Source organism: Telopea speciosissima, chromosome 7 (genome assembly GCF_018873765.1).
Source record: "Telopea speciosissima isolate NSW1024214 ecotype Mountain lineage chromosome 7, Tspe_v1, whole genome shotgun sequence".
Lineage (NCBI taxonomy): Eukaryota > Viridiplantae > Streptophyta > Magnoliopsida > Proteales > Proteaceae > Telopea > Telopea speciosissima.
In genome coordinates, this window is record NC_057922.1 from 35,668,648 (window position 1) to 35,678,780 (window position 10,133).

Genomic DNA, 10,133 nt, shown 5'->3' on the forward strand with positions numbered 1-10,133 from the left:
CTTTACGATCAAATTACTTACTTCCTATAAACGAATTTGTTGAAGTCTTCACAACTCTGCCAGCCAAAAACTGTTGAAACTTACAACTTGATGATAATGGATATCTTTTGAAAAGACAATTTGCTGGAGTTGCAAACTTCTTGTTGCTGATGATAGGTGGAGATATTTGATCATGTTGCAGAGCGAAGATAAGGTCAAGCAATGGGATTCCAGAATTACCCTAAATCCCTATTGTATCCTTAAGCTTTTGCTTTTGAAAACGCCTCATGAAGGGCCAAGGATTCAGCAAGTAATGGAGAACCAAATCCAATAGGGCTAGAGAGTGCCTGTATTAGGAATCCTCATCGCTGCAAGTTATTTAGTGTGGTATTTATGAAAGTTGATTGTTGTTGAACTAGTCCCATTATCTGCAAAAATTTTATGGATGATCCAAACAGCTTCTTCTGGAGGAATAATACTCCTTTTGTTGTGAACAAGCATATTCCCTTGACGCATTGTCTGCAAAAGTATTCTATGTGATCTGAATAACAATAATACTCCATTAAGTGTTTGATGAAATGCTTGAACATCCTAAAATCAATAATGTATTTTCACCAAACATGCATCCAAATAGTGTTCTCATTCTTAATCAAGAATGTATTTTACAATCTGAGAATGAGAATGTCTGGGAATGCATACCCAATACAGACACTCCTACTGGCAGTGATAATTATAGGATAAAAGTTCATACTTATACTCAGTACTTATCCGAATCACCTATGACCCTGTTGCGCTCTATATATAGTAGGACAATGTTGCTTCAATACCTATAAATAAATACTGAGCCATGCGATATTGTGGTCTAGGCCACCAAGAAACGACTTCCAATGTTGGATGCAATAAAGGGGTGATGTTCTCTGCACCGCAGTGCAGACCCCATTTAGTTGAGATTCTCCTGTCGTGCTAGGTTGGGCTTCTTTCCTCTTTCATCTTGCATATTGTATCTTTAATTTGTCTTTTTTCATTTTCCATTTCTCTTCTCTATCCCCATCTTTCATAAGGCCTTTTTTTATATATATATATAAATTGAATCCATGTAGCCGACCCCATTAAGTTAGGATAAAGTTGAGTTTGTTGTTGTTGTTCTCTGCACCGCAGTGCACGGAGGCACAGACTATGTCCAGACACATGGGGTGGGACGGAACGGTTATTTCAGGCAATCAGTGGGTGGAGCGGTCATTTTGTCCACCTGTGAGTCTGCGCACAGCCTGCACCCCCGGTGTAGAGAACATTTTCCCTGAAATAAATTACCTTCTACTTTGGTGACATATCAAATACATAGCTTATTCAAACCATAAAACCAATCACTTACCGGGAGAACCTTGGGCCTCAACTTTGTATAAGAATCTGAACTGAAAATGGGGTCGCCATTATAGGATGGTGGAATTTCTGGTTGGATCCACTTCACGATTGTGTAGTCCATGTAAAATAGCACTGATGTCTTCGTCTGACTATTTTAATGGATCCATCGGGATTAGTTATTGGTGTGACGAAGGTGTTAAATCCGTGCCCAAGACCCGATTTAAAACCCGGTCTAACCACCGGTCTGGTTTGAAACTTTTGTGTAGAACAGGGAGCGGAGTACACTCGTGAACTGTGGGTCATAATACTCAAGCCATCCCACAAGATTGTCGATTGTAGCTTGGGGGAAGTCTTCGAGGATAGGTACATGATAGAGATAGAGGAAAGTCTGTCTTTAAGGGTGCATTCCTAAAATTTTCTCATTCCGTGGGTCTGCACGGCCTGCACCTGGTGTATCCGTTTCCACTTATAGATGATTAGGAGTAAGTCGGTATCCTAATAACTAATAAGTATAAATACTAGAATGGGCTTAGGACTTTATAATTCTTCTAATCATATTATGGGCCTAGTAGTATAATGGGCCCAATAACTTAAAACTTGACCTAAGGATAACCTCTACCCTAAACAAGTCCTAGCAAAATGAACCTAAAGACTTAAGACTAATCCAAACAAGACCTAATGCCAAAATGGGTTATTAGAAAACTTAAATCACTATTCACCTCACATTACAATTCAAATTGTGGAGAGGAGCGGAGAGAAAGAAAGAAAGAAAGAAAGAAAGAAAGAAAGAAAGAAGAAGAAGAAGAAGAAGAAGAAGAAGGAAGAAGGAAGGGGGGAGGTGAAGCCCAACCTACATTCTTGGTGAACATACTCTCTCTCTCTCTCTAAACCCTATTACTTCCTCCCCTTGTTCACTCATTTAATGGGAAGTTTGATTATGAATCTCCTACCATTAATGGTCTCACCAACCTTAGGGTGGAACCACTAATGGAAGAGAATTTATGACAGCAAGTGTGGATTATATAAGCCCCTAAAGTTTCACTCTACTCCTCCTTGCTTGAAACCCCAACTTCTATGGGTAAACCCTAAATTTGAAACCAATGGTTTAGGGATCTACCTAGCTAGAAGGGAGTGATGTTCATAGAACTTGGATTGAGGTTCATTGAGAGCCTTATGTTTGTTTCCACAACTCTAATGGCCCTCCCCTTTGGACCCTCCAAGTCTTGATGTCAAAATCATAGAAGCACCCTTGGATCGCAACCCATTATAGGGTTGGAATCTTAACCCTTTAATGGAGTGAAAACCATAGCCAAGAAGCCTAAATAACCCTAGGAATACCTCATTTTAGCCCAACCTTGGGGTTACAAAATCATTCTCGAAATGGTATGAACAGCAAGACTGGCACATGAACAGGTACATGCAAGTGCCGGTCCCTGAGATGTTGCAAGTATCGGTGGGCTACTGCCAAGGACAGGCACATGCCATCTACAGGTCTTGGCCTTGCTGTATGTGTCGATCCCCTGTTTTCAACCTTGTTTGATAACTTGTGGGACCCAACTCTTCTGGCCCTAAGACACTAACCTCACCCCATATTGTACATCCTCTTTAGGATGACTCACCTGGCACGGGGGCGTATTAGTACGTGGGACGGTGAGCTTGGCATTGATCATCGATTTGAAGAACTCGACATTGACGACTGATTGAGGATCAAGGTGAGTGAGTTAAGGAAACGTCTTAATTTATGGAATGTTTGTGTGTCATGTTTTGTGAATGCCATTCATGCATGTGTGCTATATTATATAATTATCGTTAAGATGTAGGATGATATACATGTTTAGATACTGATAGGACTTTACATTCTTGTCTTACGATATTATTTATTCTATTGCACTATGGTGCGAATGGTATTGAATTTTGTTATGGGACTCGGGTGCTGGTTGGTGTTGGACCTGGGGTTTCCATAATGTGGATTCACTCATGGCATGTAGATCGAGGACTTCGGAAGCGGGATCCAAGTGTCGGTGGGTGCCAGGCTTGGGATTGCCGTACTTGTAGTTACATTAGAATTGTCCATTGCATTAGGTAGAAATGGGATGGTGACCGGCCGACCACCTTCGGTATTCACATCCCGTACTTGTATGTGTATGAATAGGCTAGAGGGACTAGAGGATAGTCAGCCAACCATATTTTAGTATCTATGGACTCGGCCTCTAGCCTATGCACACGCGTACCTCACTCATTCAATAGATGAATGCTGGCTAGGATAAATGTTTACCCAGTGCTATGACCCTTATCGACAAGCGGTTAGGTATCGGTCAAATCCGTGGGTTTTGACCGTTAGTCGGGTTTACCCACCCAGAAAGTTTGCGCACCGATCGTATTTTGGGCCGAACACCAGAAAGGGGTTTGACTCAGGGGTTTGCATATATCTCTTGGTGGAGACCGGTACGGCAAACTTCCAACGTAACTTAGGTTTGTCATCGCCAGTATACCATCCGTTTATGATACCGATGTCGGGGATGATACCTAAGGTGTTGCTATAGTACTATACCCGACTTAGATGTGTTGTTAAGTAGATAACAATAAATTGTGCATTGTAGACGCTAAATTTTGTCACCCCCCGACGATGATGACAACAGGACACTGACAGACATCGGTATCTCTCTCAAGAAGGACTCTTGTCCCTACATCTGAACCAAATCACCCTAACATCCCTAAAATGACTTATCAGACCCTTTTACTAAACCCTTTTACAAAAACCCCAAAAGACCAAGCCCATGGGCCCAGACAGAACCCCAATACTAGAGGAGCCCATTTCAGGCCCAAAACAAAGGGAAGCTCCCACGGTGCTGTGGGGCTCCTTCCCACAGCACAATGGAGACGTGTATCTGATTTCTACGGCACCATGAGGGGGTGTAACATCAGCTTGTTGATGTCACCTACGGCGCTGTGAAAAAGTTCCCCACGGTGCCGTGGACACCTCCACGGCGTCGTGGAGGATTTATCTGGCCAGGAGAGAGAAGGGGCCCCTCCCTATAAATAGGAGGGTCCCCCTCCCTCATTTCAAAAGCTTTTCTCGGGTAAGGAGACCCTCCAGGGCTTGTTTTGCCCCCTTTTCACCCTCTTTTCCCCTGTCTTTTCCTCATGAGTATGTGAGTGAGTGGAGTTCCTTGACTTGGGTAAATCCTTCGGTTACCCATCCAAACATAGAGCGATTCTGCTCTTAGGTATTGTTATCCTGTCAGTGTACGGATAACGAAAAACCCCCTTCACAACCATTATTCAGTCTGTATACAGATAACGAGAATCTCTTATATAGCCGTTACTCTGCCCGAAGTCCAAGTAACAAAACTCATCTCGTATAGCCTCATTCTGTCCGACAAGAGAGAGACAAGTGGATCGTCTGTCTCCACCTGAGCCGTGGGACATCACATATTTTACCCTCGGTGCGCTTTCATTTATTTCTTACATTTCTAGATAGGTATCTGTCTCTTTTCCTCTCATTATTTTTGGCATAATGTAGACAATTAAAGCAACTCGTTTAGTGTACATAATAAATGATTTTTTCTTTCTTTGTCAAGATTAGTGCATCATAACTTAGCCTTACATGTTAATATAGGATATATTATTAAGAAAGAATATTCAAAAATCAGCATCTAGTAGAAAGATCGGTTTATCTGGACGAGGTGGGTGCCTAACACCTTCCCCACCCTCGTAACCTAACTACTTATCCTGAATCTCTGACCATACCATATGGAATCACGTAGCCCTTTCCGCTAATCCCAGATGGGGCTACACCTATTGGGTCCTAGGCCCTAACCTTAGATGGCGACTCCATTTCTTTATAAAGCATGATCCCCATCCCCATGATGATATATCGGAATAATACACCGTTATTCTTCGAAGTCAATCCTTGTCGCCAAAAGGCTGAGGAACCCTCGTCGCAAGGACCACGGTACTTACATGCATTATCAGTCATTAATGCAGCATGATTGTAAATTATATGTGATCGACGGTTTACCTTGGCGTTATGGGACGCTTTGGTATCCGTTTATCATGTGCGGTTTGCAACTAAACTCATTCATTATTATTATTGTGCTTACTTGTGTGGCTTAGTCACTCATTGGGCTCAGTGGAGCTCACTCCTCGAGAAAACATATTTTTAGATGATGCAGGTGCATTTAAGTAGGGTGCCGCGGAGTATGAGACTCTTGATGCTGGTTATGTTGATTGGTGGACTCCGAAGATCGTGGAGCATGGACCAGAGTGTTGTTGTGATGTGTGTTCCTTGGTGGGACAATGATTTATGGCCGGTGGCCATCTTTTGATACACTTGATTTATTCTTTTTTGATTTATAGGTGTATTCATTTTTATTCCTTTCATGATAAATGTATTATTTATACAGTAGGTAATACATAGATCCTGATTGGAATGATCTGTAATGGGAGGGTAAACTTAAACCAATATTATATAAGTTATCATGTAGGTTCTGTAAACTCTGATATTACTATTTTAACCTATTTTGATCTTCAGTTGTCGTATGTATAAATTAATCCTGTATACTATATCTACGATCTTGGCAATTTGGGAGTGTATTGGTACGCTCTGGTTGTATTTCTGCGGTTCAGGAATGGAGGTGTAACAGCTTGGTATCAGAGCATGATGCTCTACCATGGGACTAACTCGAGATTCACACGACCTGATTTACTCTTTATTAGGATTGTGTAATAAAAACCTTATCAACACATAAGATGTAAGAAACCAAATTAAAAGGCAAAACTTAGTTAATAGTGTTGATACGTCAATGATGTGTACAATAGAGGTAGAGAGTTTCCATAGAACATAAACTAGTTGAAATAAAGAGAACTGAGTACATGCCAAAAGAAACCCAAGAAATACATAAAGTCTTAAGTTGTGTTCCCGATACAAAAGCCATATAGGCAACAAAATGGGAAACAACTCCTAGGCTGTCATCATTGATCTGCTAGGTGGTGGTGTATCGGGAGAACCAGGACCCCTCGAACGACGCTCCATGCGAACCATCCTGCCATGGATAGCTCCGTACAGACCTTGAAGCTCTCTGATGGCAGCGATGCTACTCTGAAGCTTTCTGATGCTGGCGGCGTTGCTCTGCACGACCTCTGTCAAGGTAGTAAGTTGTGCAACAATGAACCCCAAACTAGGCTCTGTTGCACCAAAAGATGAGGCCTCGGCATCATGCCTACCAGCAAGTTGGGTGCGTCCGCCGCGACGCCTAGCTGGGGGAGAAGGCTCTTGACTGTGTTGAGTGCCCTGAGCCTGCACATCACCGCCCTGCTCGTCACCTACCTCCTCCTCATTTACTTCCTCCTCGCTCTCATCATCATCATAATTTCTATTGGCTCATCTCATTGTAGGCTTTGGGTCATCCCCACTACCCTCATCTCCCTTCATGTGCATCTTCTGGATGGAAGTGAGGTCGAACCATGACTCTCCTATCTCAGACCAATCCTCCTCGTCGAACTCAATGCCAAAATGATGGAAGACTTTTGTCAATAGCCTTCCGTAGGGCAGGTCGCTCTTCGTGGGTCTATATCCCTTGTGGGCCATATTACGTATGATGATGTTGGGCAGGTTGAGTGGTCGCTCCTCATATAGGCATAGAGTGATATAGGAATGCATCAAGGAGGCCTGATGTAGGTGACCAGCTATGGGGACGAGATTTTGCTGCGCTAGTTGAGCCAACACCTTGAAGGTGGGGTGAAACTTCGAAATCAATAAAGCCTTATCCGTACCATCTCTCCTCAAATGCTTCCGAAGATTGGAGTTCTCATCCTTAGTCAACTATTTTAGCGGATTGGTCTTACCAGGGAAGTATCGGATCTCCCCCTCGTTGGGAACACCAATGATGGCCGCCAACTCAATCACACTGAAAGAGAAGTCTTGACCCTTGATCCGGCTGGATATCCGGAATCCCCTTCTAACATGCTCCTCGTCAGTGAGATTGTTGTAGAACTGCCTAACAAAGTGGGGGTACACCGTGCCATGAGGGTGAAGCATGCTGGTCCAACCCTGGGATGCGAATTGTTGTGCTATCTTGAAGGAACCAAGCTCGTCCTCATCAACCTTCTGCTCATGAAGGACCGGCTTTTCCGTGAGGGAGTTCCAATAGTTGGCATGCTCTAATGTACGGAACATGACATTGTTGAATTCACGGGACTGTGCGCCTCTACCTCTACCCCTACCCCTACCTCCGCCTCTGCCTCTGCTCCCACCTTGGTCTTCTCCTTGGTCTTGTTGGACTTGAGTCCTGCTCCTTGTTTCCCTTGGTGGCATGGTGATGACCTGCACATTATAAAAGAGAAGCACAATGAACTAATTAGACCAAATATAAAGAAGTTTAAGCAATATAACGACATGGAAATGGGAACATGAAATGCACAAACAAAATAAAAGATGTATGCATGTATGTGTAGGCATTAGAGCAAATGCTAAGAAACCTTATCGGATTTAACCATGGGATGGCATACTCAAGGCTAATTAGATAGAAAACTCACACCTGTCACCATTGGGTTGCACTTAAGTGAAGTTTTGGACAATCATCAACCCACTAAGGGATTCTACTAAGGTATACTATATAAATAAAATTGAGTACAGTACCCAAGCTTGCTAGAGTTAGCCTATGCAAGAAAAGAACTCATATAGGCAATTACACAAACACCCCACATACATAATCCATGGTTAATATTTTGAGACAAAAAAAAGAAGAAAAAAAAACATGAGAACACAATGCACAAGGATTAAACAATGTAAATCCATATAAATTTATAAACAAACAACCATTTAGAGGGCATATTCAATGTACATTATAAAGGCTTCCATTAAAAGAACCCTGGGCTTGAAGGAAAATATGAAAGAATGGGCAATAGGTTGAAATTGCCTATTGTGTGATGTGATGGGTGTAATAGCTAAGGCATGCAGAAGTAGATTAATATAAGGACCCATACAAGAACAATGCAATACATAAAAGGGGTATAATAACCCAAATGGGACATTTCTACAAACACATTACAGGCTTACTCTATGGCTTGATAGTTGAAGATCAAAATAAGAGGGTTATTGTACAAGAACCATCACAAATCGAAGTATATTTTTTCAACTAGACTTAAATCTATGAGAAATTACACAAAACATCAATCAACCACTAAGCCTATCCTTCACATTTCATAAAAACCCCAAATTTCTAAGACCTAGAACTATAGAGAACTAGAAGAAAACACCCAAGAATCAAAATCGTCACAAGAACGATTTGCCAATCACAATCGAGAGAGATAGAGAGAGAACCTAGTTGAATGGTTTATCAGGAATCTTGTAATATATGTGTGTAGGGAAGAAAATCAGGGGCTATTAGACAAACCGATGAACCCAACTCAAGTAGGAGATCGATTGTGATACATACCTTGATGTTGTTAGGAGTGGTAGAGATGCAATGCCGGAGCCCTGGAGAACTTAGGAGTGGTAGGAAATCGCCCCTTAGTGCTTGGGAAGTCTCCCTCTCAAAGATGGTTGAGTTTTGAAGTGGGAAAAATAAAACCCGTATGGGTTTTAATTTAAAAAGCATGACCGGCAGGAACAGACCCATGGAGAGCGGCACATGCAAGTGCCTGTCCCTGAGAACCTGTTCATGCTAGTAGAAAATCCTGAATAGGAGTGGCACCTGCGATCGGCAGGAACCACCTAGCTACCTATCTGCCGGTCCCTGCCACAGTGCATCTGCCGGTCATGGATTTTTGAAAAAAAAAAAAAAGAGGGTATAAATTAATAATAATAACAATAGCAATAAAAATAATAATAACAACATAGATATACAAGGATGATATATATATATATATATATATATATATGAGATAAAATAAAGTAAAATAAAATATAATATAATATATAGTAAAAATAAAATAAATATGTACTTATAAATATAATAATAATAGTAATAACATAGAGTAAAATAAAACAAATGTAACAAAAAACTTTTATTTTATTTATTATTAGTTTAATTGTTGTTCTTATTTTATTTAATTTTATTTTATTACTTTTATTTTGCCTTGTTTTGTTAGTTATACCCTTGTGGGACCCACTTGTCATACCATGACATATATGTATGCCTGGTATTTTACTCATGCGTGATTAATGCGTGTAATAGGATGGTTTTAATTGATTTATGTATTATTCTAATAGTTTGAAAAATTATGACTATGCTTAGGGATTCGAGATGGTTCAAACTCGGTAACAATAAGTCGGGGATCCCGCTGCGTCGGGCAATGAGATTGTCGTAACCCCAAACTTAAGTGATCCACCCCCTCCTCTGCCTCCAGCTGCCAGTCATGTTGTTGCTAGACCTTCAGGCACTTCCATTCCTCCTCCTCCATGGCGGGGAGTATCAATTCACGAAGTCACCACACTAGTGAGCGACATTCTTAGAGGCTTCCGGGAGGAATAAAGGCAATATATGGAGACCTTGATGACACAATCGGAGCAGCGTCAAGAGCGTCTCTTGGCCCAGATTGGGACCTAATTTCAGACTGCCACTACCGGTCAAGCACCTCAAGTTCGAGCTGCTCCTCCATCACCAGTAGTTCATGCAGGGGTCGCTATACCACCTCCCTTGGTATATCACCCACCTCCCCTAGGGCAGCAAACTCTACCTTTTGTGAATCTGATGATTCCAATAGTTGAGCGATTCCAAAAGCTCAAACATCGCACCTTCACCGGACTCAACGATGATTTGCTCCTTCCCTCTAAGTGGGTTCAACAA